Below are 12,601 nucleotides of genomic sequence, written 5' to 3'. Positions count from 1 at the left end.
ACTGGGCTACCTTACACTCACTCCCTCGGTGAACTCATTCGCTGTCACGGCTTTGACTACCATCTCTACGCAGATGACACGCAGATCTACATCTCCACCCCGTCCTCTCCCCCTCCCTTCAGGCTCGCATCTCCTCCTGCCTCCAGGATGTCTCCACCTGGATGTCGGCCCACCACCTAAAACTCAACATGAGCAAGACTGGGCTCCTCATCTTCCCTCCCAAACGCGGTCCTCTCCCAGACTTCCCTATCATTGTGGATGGCACGACCATCATTCCCGTCTCTCGGGCCCGCAATCTCGGTGTCATCCTTGACTCGTCTCTCTCGTCCACCACACACATCCTATCCGTTACCAAGACCTGCCGGTTTCACCTTTACAATATCGCCAAGATCCGCCCTTTCCTCTCCACCCAAACGGCTATCTTACTGCTACGGGCTCTTGTTATATCCCGGCTAGACTACTGTGTCAGCCTTCTCTCTGATCTCCCTTCCTCCTCTCTCGCCCCGCTCCAGTCTATTCTTCACTCTGCTACCCGGCTCATCTTCCTGCAGAAACGATCTGGGCATGTCACTCCCCTTCTTAAACACCTCCAGTGGTTGCCTATCAACCTCCACTCCAAACAAAAATTCCTCACTCTAGTCTTCAAGGCTCTATATCACCTTGCCCCTTCCTACCTCTCCTCCCTTCTCTCTTTCTACTGCCCACCCCGCACGCTCCGCTCCTCTGCTGCCGCCCACCTCCTCACCGTCCCTCGGTCTCGCCTATCCCGCCGTCGACCCCTGGGCCACGTCCTCCCGCGATCCTGGAACGCCCTCCCTCCTCACCTCTGCCAAACTGATTCTCTTTCCCTCTTCAAAACCCTACTTAAAACTCACTTCCTCCAAGAGGCCTTCCCAGACTGAGCTCCCCTTCTCCCTCTACTCCCTCTACTGCCTCCCTTCACCTCTCCGCAGCTTAACCCTCTTTTCCCCCCATTTCCCTCTGCTCCTCCCCCTCTCCCTTGCCATCCCCTCAGCACTGTACTCGTCTGCTCAACTGTATATATTTTCATTACCCTATTTATTTTGTTAATTTTGTTAATGAAATGTACATCGCCTTGATTCTATTTAGTTGCCATTGTTTTTACGAGATATTCTTCCCCTTGACTCTATTTATTGCCATTGTTCTTGTCTGTCTGTCTCCCCCGATTAGACTGTAAGCCCGTCAAATGGCAGGGACTGTCACTATCTGTTGTCGACTTGTTCATTCCAAGCGCTTAGTACAGTGCTCTGCACATAGTAAGCTTTCAATAAATACTATTGAATGAATGAATGAATACCTTAGTGTGGAGTAGGTAGGTCATAGATGGGGTAGGGAAGGACAGTCATCATGGAAATTTTCTCTGTCCTTGCAACAGAATAATTTGGGTTCAGAATCCAAGCTACCAACCAGGCATTTTTCCCCTCCAAAATGTGAGTAGCAGTAGGGCCGGGTGGAAAATTTAGGGAATGTACCCCATTCTTTCACAGAAAATTGACAATATGACCTGATATCCTTTCCTGTGCCTCTGCTTCTTATACCACTTAGAGATCCAAGATGATCTGAGTTGTGAGAGCACCTGGCAGACATTTAGCTGAACACTAAGGTTCAGGCTAAAGTAGAGCCTTGATAATAATAGAAATGTGGAAACGTATTTTTCCGTATGAAAACAATTTCTATTTCTATTTCCATATGAAATAGAGCAACACAATTAGACATTTTCAACTTTAAGAAATTCCTGGGTGAGAATTGTGAATTTCTTAAAGCAAAGCATGTTTGAAAATGGGTACATAAGTATGGATTAAAGACATCTAATCTGTTTCCAAGCTTTCTGTTAACTCACAAGACAGTGGATTTTGGGGGGGAAATCTAATTTTGACTTTTTTATGCACAATAGATCATACAGTTCAGCGCCCCTCCCTCCCCCAGTTGCTCACATACACATTTCTCTCATTCAATCCTTCTCTATCTTTCCTCCTCTCTCCCCTTCTTTCACACATTTTTATTTTCTCTTTCTGTTAAATGTTTTCCAGAATGGGTTGAAAGAAGGTCTCATTCATAATATTACTAGGGAGCTCACATTTCACTTGTTCCACCTTTGTTTTTACCATCAATTCTGGATTATCTGTGGCCATAATGGATAATTGAAAGTGGCAGGTAATCCAAAAAGTCTTATATCATCCAAACCCTCTAATATAGTGTCTATAAAGCAGCAAAGTTGTCCAAATTGAGTCTGTTCCTTTAATTTCTGAAGGGGCAGATTTAGAGAGATAGAGTGATTGGCTAACTTTAAAAGAAGTTAGTGAAAAGAAGAAACAAGAAACATGGACTATCCATAGATTGGATAATAAGTCCCTTGGTTACAGTTTGTTTACACTTTCAAGTTTGGGCATCCAAAATGATTTGCTTTTGGGATACTGGAGAAGGCAAGCATCATTTGGAAAATGCTTTTGGTTACAAGATGTGGAATTTCATGCATATGAAAATCATACTTAGTTGGAATGGGAGAAGAAGAAACCCAATATTCAGTATTTATCCTGTTTGGGAAAGTGAGATATACTTTTAAAAGGAAGGAACATGAAACTGCAAGATTGATTAGATCATAATTTTTTAAAGACTTCTGCCTTTTCAGAAGACTTGGATAAAAGTCACATTTGATAATGGAATTGTATACATAGATATTTTCAAAGAAGCCAAAGAATTAAATACCCTTATCTGACCAGGCTACATATTGTTTGGATACCAGTTTCCTAATCTGTTCCTGTATGGTTAATAGAAAATATTCTCAAAGTGAATACGCAAAGATGTTTGCTTTGATCAATTACTTAATAATTCATTCATTCACTTGCATTTATTGAGCACTTATTGTGTGCAGAGCGCTGCACTAAAGGCTTGAGAAAGTTCAGTACAACAATAAACAGTGACATTATATGCCCACAAAGAGCTCAAAGTTTACAGTGGGGGAGAGACATCAATACTAATAAATAAAATTACAGATATGTACTTAAGAGCTTTACTTGAATGCATACTTTTAAATAGAAATAGCTTACTCAAATATATAATCTAATTCCAGAGGTGACGCTGAGCTCTCTTATTTTCTTGATCTTCTTTCTTTATTTTCCTATCTTTAAAATGGCACTGGACTAACTTCACTTCTCAAGGTGGTTAGGAAAAATATAAAGTACCCTGAGTCGAAGAGAACAATTGATGGGGTAAGCAGTATTGAGTTCTTATCAAAGTAGTATGATTTACACACCAGAAGAAAGGGAGATAGGATAAACAAACTAGGATTAAAAAAAGCATTGTTTTTCTATTTACAATCAACTAATTGAGCACCCACTGTTTGCAAAGTACTATAGGAAGTGCTTAGAAGAGTATCATAGAGTTAGATGGAGTCCTTTTCTCAAGGAATCTACATTCTCGCAGGCAGACTTAAAAATAATTTGCAAATAGGAGGGAGAGTGAAAAGTAAACGTGCACATGAGCTAGTGTTTAATAGGGTAAGCCAGATATGTAGATATTTTTTGCTTCATCCCAATAGTTATTGATCTGGCCTCCTTCATGAGAGCTCACTTTAATAAAAAAATAATTGGTGTAAATTATATAGAAAGAGAATAGAGGGTTTTGGCTTTCCCAGCTGAATAGGGCTTTTTATTTTGAAGGCACCCAACTTCATGAATTGTTTGGCACCTGCAGAGGATTTTTACTATTAGAATTATTTAGGGAAGAATGGCAACATCTCAACAGTGTTTAACACTGTTTTCCATGAAGCATGAATAATTGGACAAGCTTTTATTTCATTAAAAGATAATGTGTCCCGAGACCAGATACAAATGCAAACGATTGTTGTCAAATTCCTAAGAGAATTTCTCTGTAATAAAGATAATACAGGTGCAGCCATGCTGAAGGACATTAATTTGGGCTAAAAAATGTAGAGAAATCTTTCCTTTTACTTAGAAATCAGGCTATGGGTTGGACTTAATTTGGTAATGGTAATGGGTAAATGGAGATAACAGAGGCAAAAATTAGGAATCACAAGTCCTAGACTGTCAGCTCTTTGTGGGCAGGGAATGTGTTTATTGTTATATCACACTCTCCCTAGTGCTAGGTATAGTGCTCTGGACACAGTAAGCACTCAATAAATATGATCAAATTAATAGAGCAACGTGGTAATTCCCCATAAATTTTTTTTAGCATTGGACATTTATATTCTGGATTTAGTATTATCAAAGATAGATATCGCCCATAGAAAATATGGTTGTCTGTATAGCGACTACAGAGCAAAAATAAAAATGGCTGAGACAAAATGGTCCAAATGGAAGAGAATGAAATACAGTCAGCTCAACTGCAAGGCTAATATACTCAGTAAGCATAAGTCGAAGGTGGGGTTATTGAGAGTTGAAACGCTTATATTGCATGACTCTAAGACCACCTGTTCCATATGAGATGACAAAAGGATAAGACAGATGACAAGAATTTGTCTGCCTTCTCTATTGCTAGTGTTACTTTTATTTTTAGAACTCTGTTGCACTTGCTCTTTTGGGTTTGCTCAAAAGCACCTCCCTCTCCCTGTCTCTCCTTGTATCTCCTGACAGGTGTAAGGTGGCTCCTAAATATAACACCCACTAGTCAGTTGGAATCAGCAGTCAGCAGACCTTCATGATTAAGCATTTCCCTTCACCCACTTAAGCTATAAACTAGGTTTTTTGTAGGTTTTTTTTTTTTAGTGTCTCCTGCATGTCACAACCCTTAAGGCTACCTGCAGCCTAATTAACTGTCACTGGATGTCAAATTTGGTAGAAGCAAGATGAAAAGTCTCGGGGGGGGGGGGGGGGGGGGATTGGCAGGGAGGAATGAATCAGCTGTTGGGGTGGATGTGGGCTGCAGCAGGAGAGGAGAGACATATTTTACAGTGCTCCCTCCCATCTCCTGAATTAGTGTCATTTAAAATAATAGGATATTTGAACCAGTTGGGCCAACTTTGATGCTGGGGGAAGTAGCATGGCCTAGTGGATAGAGAGCGGGCCCAGGACTCATAGGACTTGGGTTCTAATTCTGGCTCTGCCACTTGTCTGCTGTGTGACGTTGGGAAAGTCACTGTACTTACTGTGCTTCAGTTATCTCTTTTGTAAAATGCACGTTAAAACAGCGAGCCCCATGTGGGACACGGACTGTGTCCAACCTGATTAGCTCGTAACTACCCCAGCACTTGGTACTATGCCTGGCACATCGTGCTTAACAAATACCATAAAAGATGTGTACTGCATTAATTGATTAATAGTATTGAGTTCTAACTGTGTGCAGGGCATTATACTAAGTGCTTGGGAGGGTACAGTACAATTCATCATAATTGTTCATTAAGGAAGTATGAACTAGATAAACATTTATCTACAGGTTTAAAAAAAAAATTAGTGCTACAATTCCCAGGGTCTGAGTCTTAGCCAAAGTGTTAGTCTGGAGGATGAGAAAACTAGGAGAAGGCAAGATTTCTGAGAGAGTAAATTTTCAGAGAAACACATTCCCGTTCTCTCTTCGTTGCTTTGAATGCGTGTTTTGCATCTCCCTTATTACCAGTGGCCTTAGAGCTACTACAAATAGATTCTCAATTTCATGGAGAAAAGAGAAAGGCAAGGCTGAAAAGAGTTGCTATTGTCCCAATTTCCAATGTGTTGTGTGAAGGGAAATATTCTAAATGAAAGGGAAAGTAGCAGGGAGGAGAAGAGACCATGTGCTGGGAACCAAAAGCAATTAGAGTTGTTAAGTAGATTGAGCACAAGGCTGGGAATTGGATGTTAATTAGCACTGGTCTTGTTTGTGCTTCTGCTGCCTGTGTGATCTAGAGAACACCACTTAGCCTTTGGTGGGCTCCTTTTCTCTCCGAGCTGGAAGGTGTCCCCCTATTTTGGGAGTGGTTAGGAGGCAATCATCCAGTCCAGACTCCAAACCAGAACAGATGCCATAATCCAAGGACACAGTGTTTAGATCGAATCATTAAAGCATTTTTCTTTGCCATCCAATTATCTGAAATCCTTGACTTCATTGAATTTGCTGCCACTCTGCACTGTATATTTTTCACCTTTTTAAAAAAATGGTATTACTTAAGTGCTTTCTGTGTGCCACTGTTCTAAATAATGGAGTAGATTCATTCAATCGTATTTATTGAGCACTTACTGTGTGCAGAGCACTGTACTAAACACTTGAAAAGTACAATTTGGCAACAAATAGAGACAATCCCTACCCAACAACGGGCTCACCATCTAGATATAGAGTAATAAAGTAGGACACAGTCCCTGTCCTACATGGGGCTAACAGTCTTAATCCCCATTTTACAGAAGTGGTAATTGAGGCACAGATAAATTAAGTGACTTGTCACAAAGCAGACAAGTGGTAGAATTGGGATTAGAACTCAGGTCCTTCTGACTCTCGGGCCCGGGCTCTAACCAGCAAGCCACAGTGCTTCTCAACCATCACCTTTGACTCACTTGGACCAATTCACAGTCTACGTTGTCACTGTAGATGTTTCTGGATAGGATCTTTCATCGTTTCTATTTTGACCAAAAGCTTCAAAAATAGGACCTGTGTCACCATGTACTATGCACTTTGTTTTGCACACTGTGTCCCGTTTCATTACTATTTATGCTTTTATTAACAGGGGGTAGTTTTGTATGATTCATTTCATTATCACTACAAAAATATTCCTCTATCATGTATTTTCTTCAAGTTTTTGCTCAGAAAAAGGCCTAGTATCTAATGTTCTCTATTTTTGTGACCTCTGTCCAGGTGGTGTAAGGTGAATTAACTGTGTTGATAGCTTCTAATTTTATACATTGTATATATGTTACAAATATGGGAAATTAGTATTTTTGTAATTTTAGGCAGTTCTTTCTAACACCAAGGACATTTTAGCATACTATAGCATGGATCTGTGGAAAGAGCACAGGACGGGGAGTCACGCAGTGTGGTCTAATGGATAGAGCACAGGCCTAGGAGTCAGAAGGACCTAGGTTCTAATCCTGGTTCTGCCACTTGTGTGCTGTGTGATCTTGGGCAAGTCGATTAACTTCTCTGTATCTCAATTACCTCATCTATAAAACGGGGATTGAGACTGTGAGCCCCACATGGGTCAGGGATTGAGTCCAAGTTGATTTGTTTCTATCCACCCCAGTACTTGGAACAGTGCCTGGCACATAGTAAATATTTCAACAAATACCATTGGGAGAAGGAGGGTGACGCATTGGGGGGAAAGAAGAGAGAGAGATACACACACACAGACACACCTGGCTTCTTATTCCAGCTCTGCCACCTTCGGCTGTTTGTCCTAGGGCAAGTAATTTAACTTCTTCATGCCTCAGTCTTGCCCATCTGTATAGTGGGAATTAAATACCTGTTCTCCTTCTCTTTTAGACTGTGAACACCATGTGGGACAAGGATTGTGCCTGATCTGATTGTATTTTATCAACCCTGGTTTTCAGCCCAGGGTATGGCACACAGTAAGTGCTAAACAAGCGCAATGATTGTTATTGATATTATTACCTTGGGTAGGCCACCTCTTAAAATTGAATGTGAAGTTCTGTCATGAACAGTCTCTATCACTTTGCACTGTTGAGTGCCTCTTTCAATTAGTTTTTTTCAAAAATCTTGTAAGGGATAGGGAATTTCTTATATCCAGAAGGAAACTGAGACATAGACAAGTTGAGCCATTTTCCAATTATCAAAAAGGGATTCAAACATCATGGCATCTCATAGTGGACTGTAGTTAAGAAATGATCCATTTCCTAAAAGTACTTCATTTTGGGGGAAGTAAGGTGAACTTAATACAGGCCCAGCAACTACTCCATACATGTCCTTCATGAAAGATAGATAGTAAACATTTCTGTCTGGAATATTGGGGCAGCCGTTTGCTTTGGCTATACTTAAGTTTTCCATCTATGATGCTTACATTCCCATGGAAGCATGTAAGCTTTTTACCAGCATGAAACTCTAACCATAACTTCAAGGTGTTGCTCTACAAGGCTCTTAATGGTGGCAATCAATCAATCTTATTTGAGTACTTACTGTGTGCAGAACACTGTACTAAGCACTTGGGATAGTATCACACAATGCTAGAATAGACATACAATCCCTGACCACAGCAGCTTACGGTCTATAGGGGGAAAGAGATAATTCCCTTCTGTTGTAAGGATTTGTAAGACATGGGCTGACTTGGTAGCCTATCTTGAAAGGAGATTCGAAAACTTGGGGTCATTCCACTAAAAAGGTTTATTGGACACCATTTTTTTTAACAAAGCACCATGGGATTTTACAAAGAAAGTAGAAGACACAGAATTAGAACCTAATGAGCAGCTTCTTGAGGGTAGGGATTATGTCTGCCAGATCTATTTTATTCTCCCAAGTACAGTACTCTGCAGGCAGTAAGCACTTAATAAAAGCTATTTACTGATTAATGGGAAACGCTTCCCCCCCAAATGAGTGACCAGACTGAATAAGGGGAGGGGAAAAAAACCCTTAAAAATCACTCGTAATTTTCACAACTCAGAATGTAAGGATCTTGGGATTCTCTATTTTTGAATGTGAAATGATTCCATAGATCACTTTAAAATTGTTTGTTGCTCAATTCAAATTTGGGCCTGTGCCAGGACGCTCTGCAATGTGGTTTAATGGATAGGTTATGGGCCTTGGAGTCAGAAGGACCTGGGTTCTAATCACGCTTCCACCACGTCTGCCGTGTGAGCTTGGGCAAGTCACTTCTCTTCTCTGGGCCTCAGTTTCCTCATCTGTAAAATGGGGATTAAGAGTTTGAGCTCCAGGACGGACAGGGACTGCAACCATCCTGATTAACTTGTACTGTAAGCACTTAAGTACTGTGGCTCGTTGGTCTAGGGGTATGATTCTCGCTTTGGGTGCGAGAGGTACCGGGTTCAAATCCCGGACGAGCCCTTTTGGGAAGCAGCGTGGCTTAGTGGAAAGAGCCTGGGCTTCAGAGTCAGAGGTCATGGGTTCGACTCCCGGCTCTGCCACTTGTCAGCTATGTGACTGTGGGCAAGTCACTTAACTTCTCTGTGCCTCAGTTACCTCATCTGTAAAATGGGGATTAACTGTGAACCTCACATGGGACGACCTGATTACCCTGTATCTCCCCCCAGTGCTTAGAACAGTGCTCGGCACATAGTAAGCGCTTAACAAATACCAACATTATTATTATTAAGAATCTTAATTATTATTATTACTTGCTGGGAGGGATACTACAGGCCCCAAGAAAGTTTCCCAATTTGCCCCCCCTTTATCATCTGTATTTACATTGGCTAATGTGGGGAGGCAAGAGAGATGTTTTGTAAGGTGACCAGTGCAAAATGAACCTGAAGGCCACAGGAGATGAATCGCTTGTCAATTTAAAGAAATGCCAATTTCCACTCAGGGACTGTCTGCAGTCTTCCTTGAAGTCCTTGTCTTGAAGGATGGTTCAATTAATCCATTTTCCCCTGTACATGAGAGGGGCAGGTAGGAGAGTGTCCAGGCTCAGTCGATCCTCGGCCTCTCAGCTGTGACTGTCAACAAGGGTGCCAGTGAGTGCTAATTGTGATTGTGCTGTGGAACTAATTTCATCCAAGCAACTGAAGAGCTGTCAGATAGTAGTGGGTAATGACTTTTAATCACTAACAACATGGGGCAGAATTGAACCAGTGACCTAAGAGACTTGGGATCCTATTACCAATCCTCTTAAGCCAAAGTAGCTCTCGCTCTTTGTGATGTTTGTATGTTTGTGGGTGTGTTAATGTAAATTGCTAGTCACTGGTCTTGATTCCATGAAAGGAGCATCGGGTCGATTTTGTTCCTAAGAAATGAATTTCAGTGACGATAAAATTTATCCTTGGTTTGAAAGCAGAATATGGCCTGATGTTTTTATTTGCTGGTTCCTGTTGGATGTGATTTTCTATCTTCTAGATCTACAAATTTCTCCTTTTCTCCCTCAAAACAACATGGCTGTTGGTTGGTCACACAGAATTTTTGGCGAATTCCCTGCTTAGGACTAGTGGAGAGATCCACTGTAAAAATCTGTTTACTTTAATGGGGATTAATGTAAACCCCATTTTACAGATGAGGTAACTGAGGCACAGAGAAGTTAAGTGACTTGCCCACAGTCACACAGCTGACAAGTGGCAGAGCTGGGATTTGAACCCATGACCTCTGACTCCCAGGTCCGGGGTCTTTCCACTGTGCCACACTGCTTCTCAAATACGATTGAATGAATGAATACACAAAATATCAGGCCATAAAAAGCACGGATCCCCTAGACAGTGAGCTCCTTGTGAGTAGGGAATGTGTCTATCAACTTTACCTTATTCTCTCCCATGCATGGTAAACACTCCAGAATACCACTGATTTGACTGATGGCTTTAGTCCTGCCCCTTTCCTCTAATGAGAAGCTATCACTAGGTTAAAGTTCAGACATGAAAAAGTCTTCCTCCTCCTCTTCCTTTATATTCATTGAGCATCTGTTGTGTATAGAGCACTATTCTAGCTGCTAAGCATGCAGTTGGGTAGACAATAAAGGCCTACCCCCAGAGAGCTTATCCATTAATGAAGAATCTAAGTCCTTACAAGTGTATATGCACTTTGAAAAGATAGATTAAAATATTAAACTGGAAAAAACACAAGTAAACAATGATGAATAAACTGACAGGCTCAGAAGTGCTATGGCTGACTTAGAGACTGCCTCCTGAAGGACACGTATTGTCAAAAGGTTTTAAAAGTGGGAAAGAATGTGATTTGACTGCTTTGAGGAAGGATGGGGCCTAATCCACTGAGTGAACTTTCTGGCCTATTTGGTCTTTGCTCTACTGCTTTCTGACCACCAGCAGAGATGTTTAATGTCATTTTTGATTGCATGTGTGACCACAAATGTCTGTACTTACACCCTCTAGGGGATTGCTTGTCAGCAATTTCAAATACAAAACAAACAGGCAATTGACCCTTACAGAAATGGTAGTTGAAGGCTTAGGCTTTTCGTACAGACAGCCACACTCTCCTACAACCCTGACATATGTGCTAGTAAAATGTATCTGTTCACTGACTTCTTGGTTCCGGAACTTTGATTCCAAAAAAGTGCTAGGGTAGATTGTGAGTTTCATATCATTTTTAGAATGAGTGGATTATATGAAAATGTCAAACTCCCTCCTCATAAAACTTAGTTCTAGAGTTATAATAATAGGGGAATTTGTTAATCACTTACTATGTGCCAAGCTCTGTATTAAGTGCTGGAGAAGATAAAAGATAATCAGGTAGACACAGTCTCTCTCCCACATGGAGTTCACGATATAAATGGGAAGAACAGGAATCATCCCTATTTTGAGGTGGGAAGGGACCAGTGTAACTTGATTAGGAGATATATATGTTCCAAGAGCTTTCAATGCCAACCATGAGCTGCCTAACATCATATCAGCTTTTGGCTTTACATTCTACCTAACTTGGTGAGAAAACAAAAGCTGATAGGTTCTAAAAAAGCAGAATTTTAAATATGTCTTTGAATAAAACAATAGCACTTTAAGTTCTCCACCCCACAATGCCAAAAATGAACATAAAAAAAGAACAAAATTAGATGGCAAGAGACATAGGCAGGATTTAAGGGATTATTAGAGACAGATGTGTGAGAGAGAGGGAAAGTCCAAAGGGTAAATAAGTGAATGGAGGAAGAATTTTTGAAGAAACAAAAAGGACTATATACCACTATTATTTAAGCCAACCCTGGGAAAATCCCTTTCATGCTGGCACAAGTATTGGCCATCTTCCCTACGAGGACCAGGAGAGACTGTCAGAATGGATTTACAAAGCCACAAAAGGATAGTTTCCAACACTTTTAAAAAACTGTGTGGTTAGAGAAAAAGGGGAAAGAGTTGGATGAAGTCTTGGTCTCTTGCTTGGCACTTGGTGATAAGCTAGAAATGGGTCTGCTAAAATAACCACAGAGAATAGTTTTCCTCTAACTTCAATCTTGGAATAAGAGACTTCTTCACAGGTACGTATTTGAATTTTTTCTTCTGTGTATTAATTTAATTTCATATTGCTCAAATGCTTAGTTTGTAGAGAGCCATACAATATACTGAAATATTTCAAAGGGTGAGACTGGCATATGTTGTGACTTTGACCAAGATCAAATTACTGTCAGTAATCAAATTGACAGCAAAGAAGACTATCAGTCTTTAATGTGGCTAGTAGATGAGGACATTGACAGCAAAGCAGCATGGCATAGAGGATAGAGCACAGGCCTCAAAGTCAGAAAGTAATGGATTCTAATCCTGACTCCTCCATTTGTCTGCTTCTTGACATTGGGCAAGTTGCTCCACTTCTCTATGGCTCAGTTCCCTCATCTGTAAAATGGGGATGAAGACTGTGAGGCCCACGTGAGACAGGGACTGTGTCCAACACAATTCACTTGTATCCACCCCAGGGTTTAGTACACAGTAAGTGCCTAACAAATACTACACATTATTGTTATTTCAGTTCTTTGTGGGCTGGTAACTTGTCACTTTTTTTTCATTTGCAAGTGCCTAGTACAGTACACCATCCCAAGTGGGTTCACTTATTC

At 41.0% G+C, this 12,601-nt stretch overlaps 1 protein-coding gene and 1 non-coding gene across 6 annotated transcripts in view; both read left to right on the top strand.

Annotated features, from left to right (window-relative positions):
- Nucleotides 1-12,601, top strand: part of CACNA2D1 (calcium voltage-gated channel auxiliary subunit alpha2delta 1) — a 439,415-nt gene that overhangs the window by 19,504 nt on the left and 407,310 nt on the right. The gene's annotated exons all lie outside the window — the stretch shown is intronic.
- TRNAP-UGG lies at nt 8,884-8,955 on the top strand. Its single transcript has one exon. It is a non-coding gene; the product is annotated as a tRNA-Pro (tRNA).

This window comes from Ornithorhynchus anatinus, chromosome 13, assembly GCF_004115215.2.
Source record: "Ornithorhynchus anatinus isolate Pmale09 chromosome 13, mOrnAna1.pri.v4, whole genome shotgun sequence".
Classification (NCBI taxonomy): Eukaryota; Metazoa; Chordata; class Mammalia; order Monotremata; family Ornithorhynchidae; genus Ornithorhynchus; species Ornithorhynchus anatinus.
Note: the sequence above shows the minus strand (reverse complement) of the source record. Positions and strands in the feature narration are given on the sequence as shown.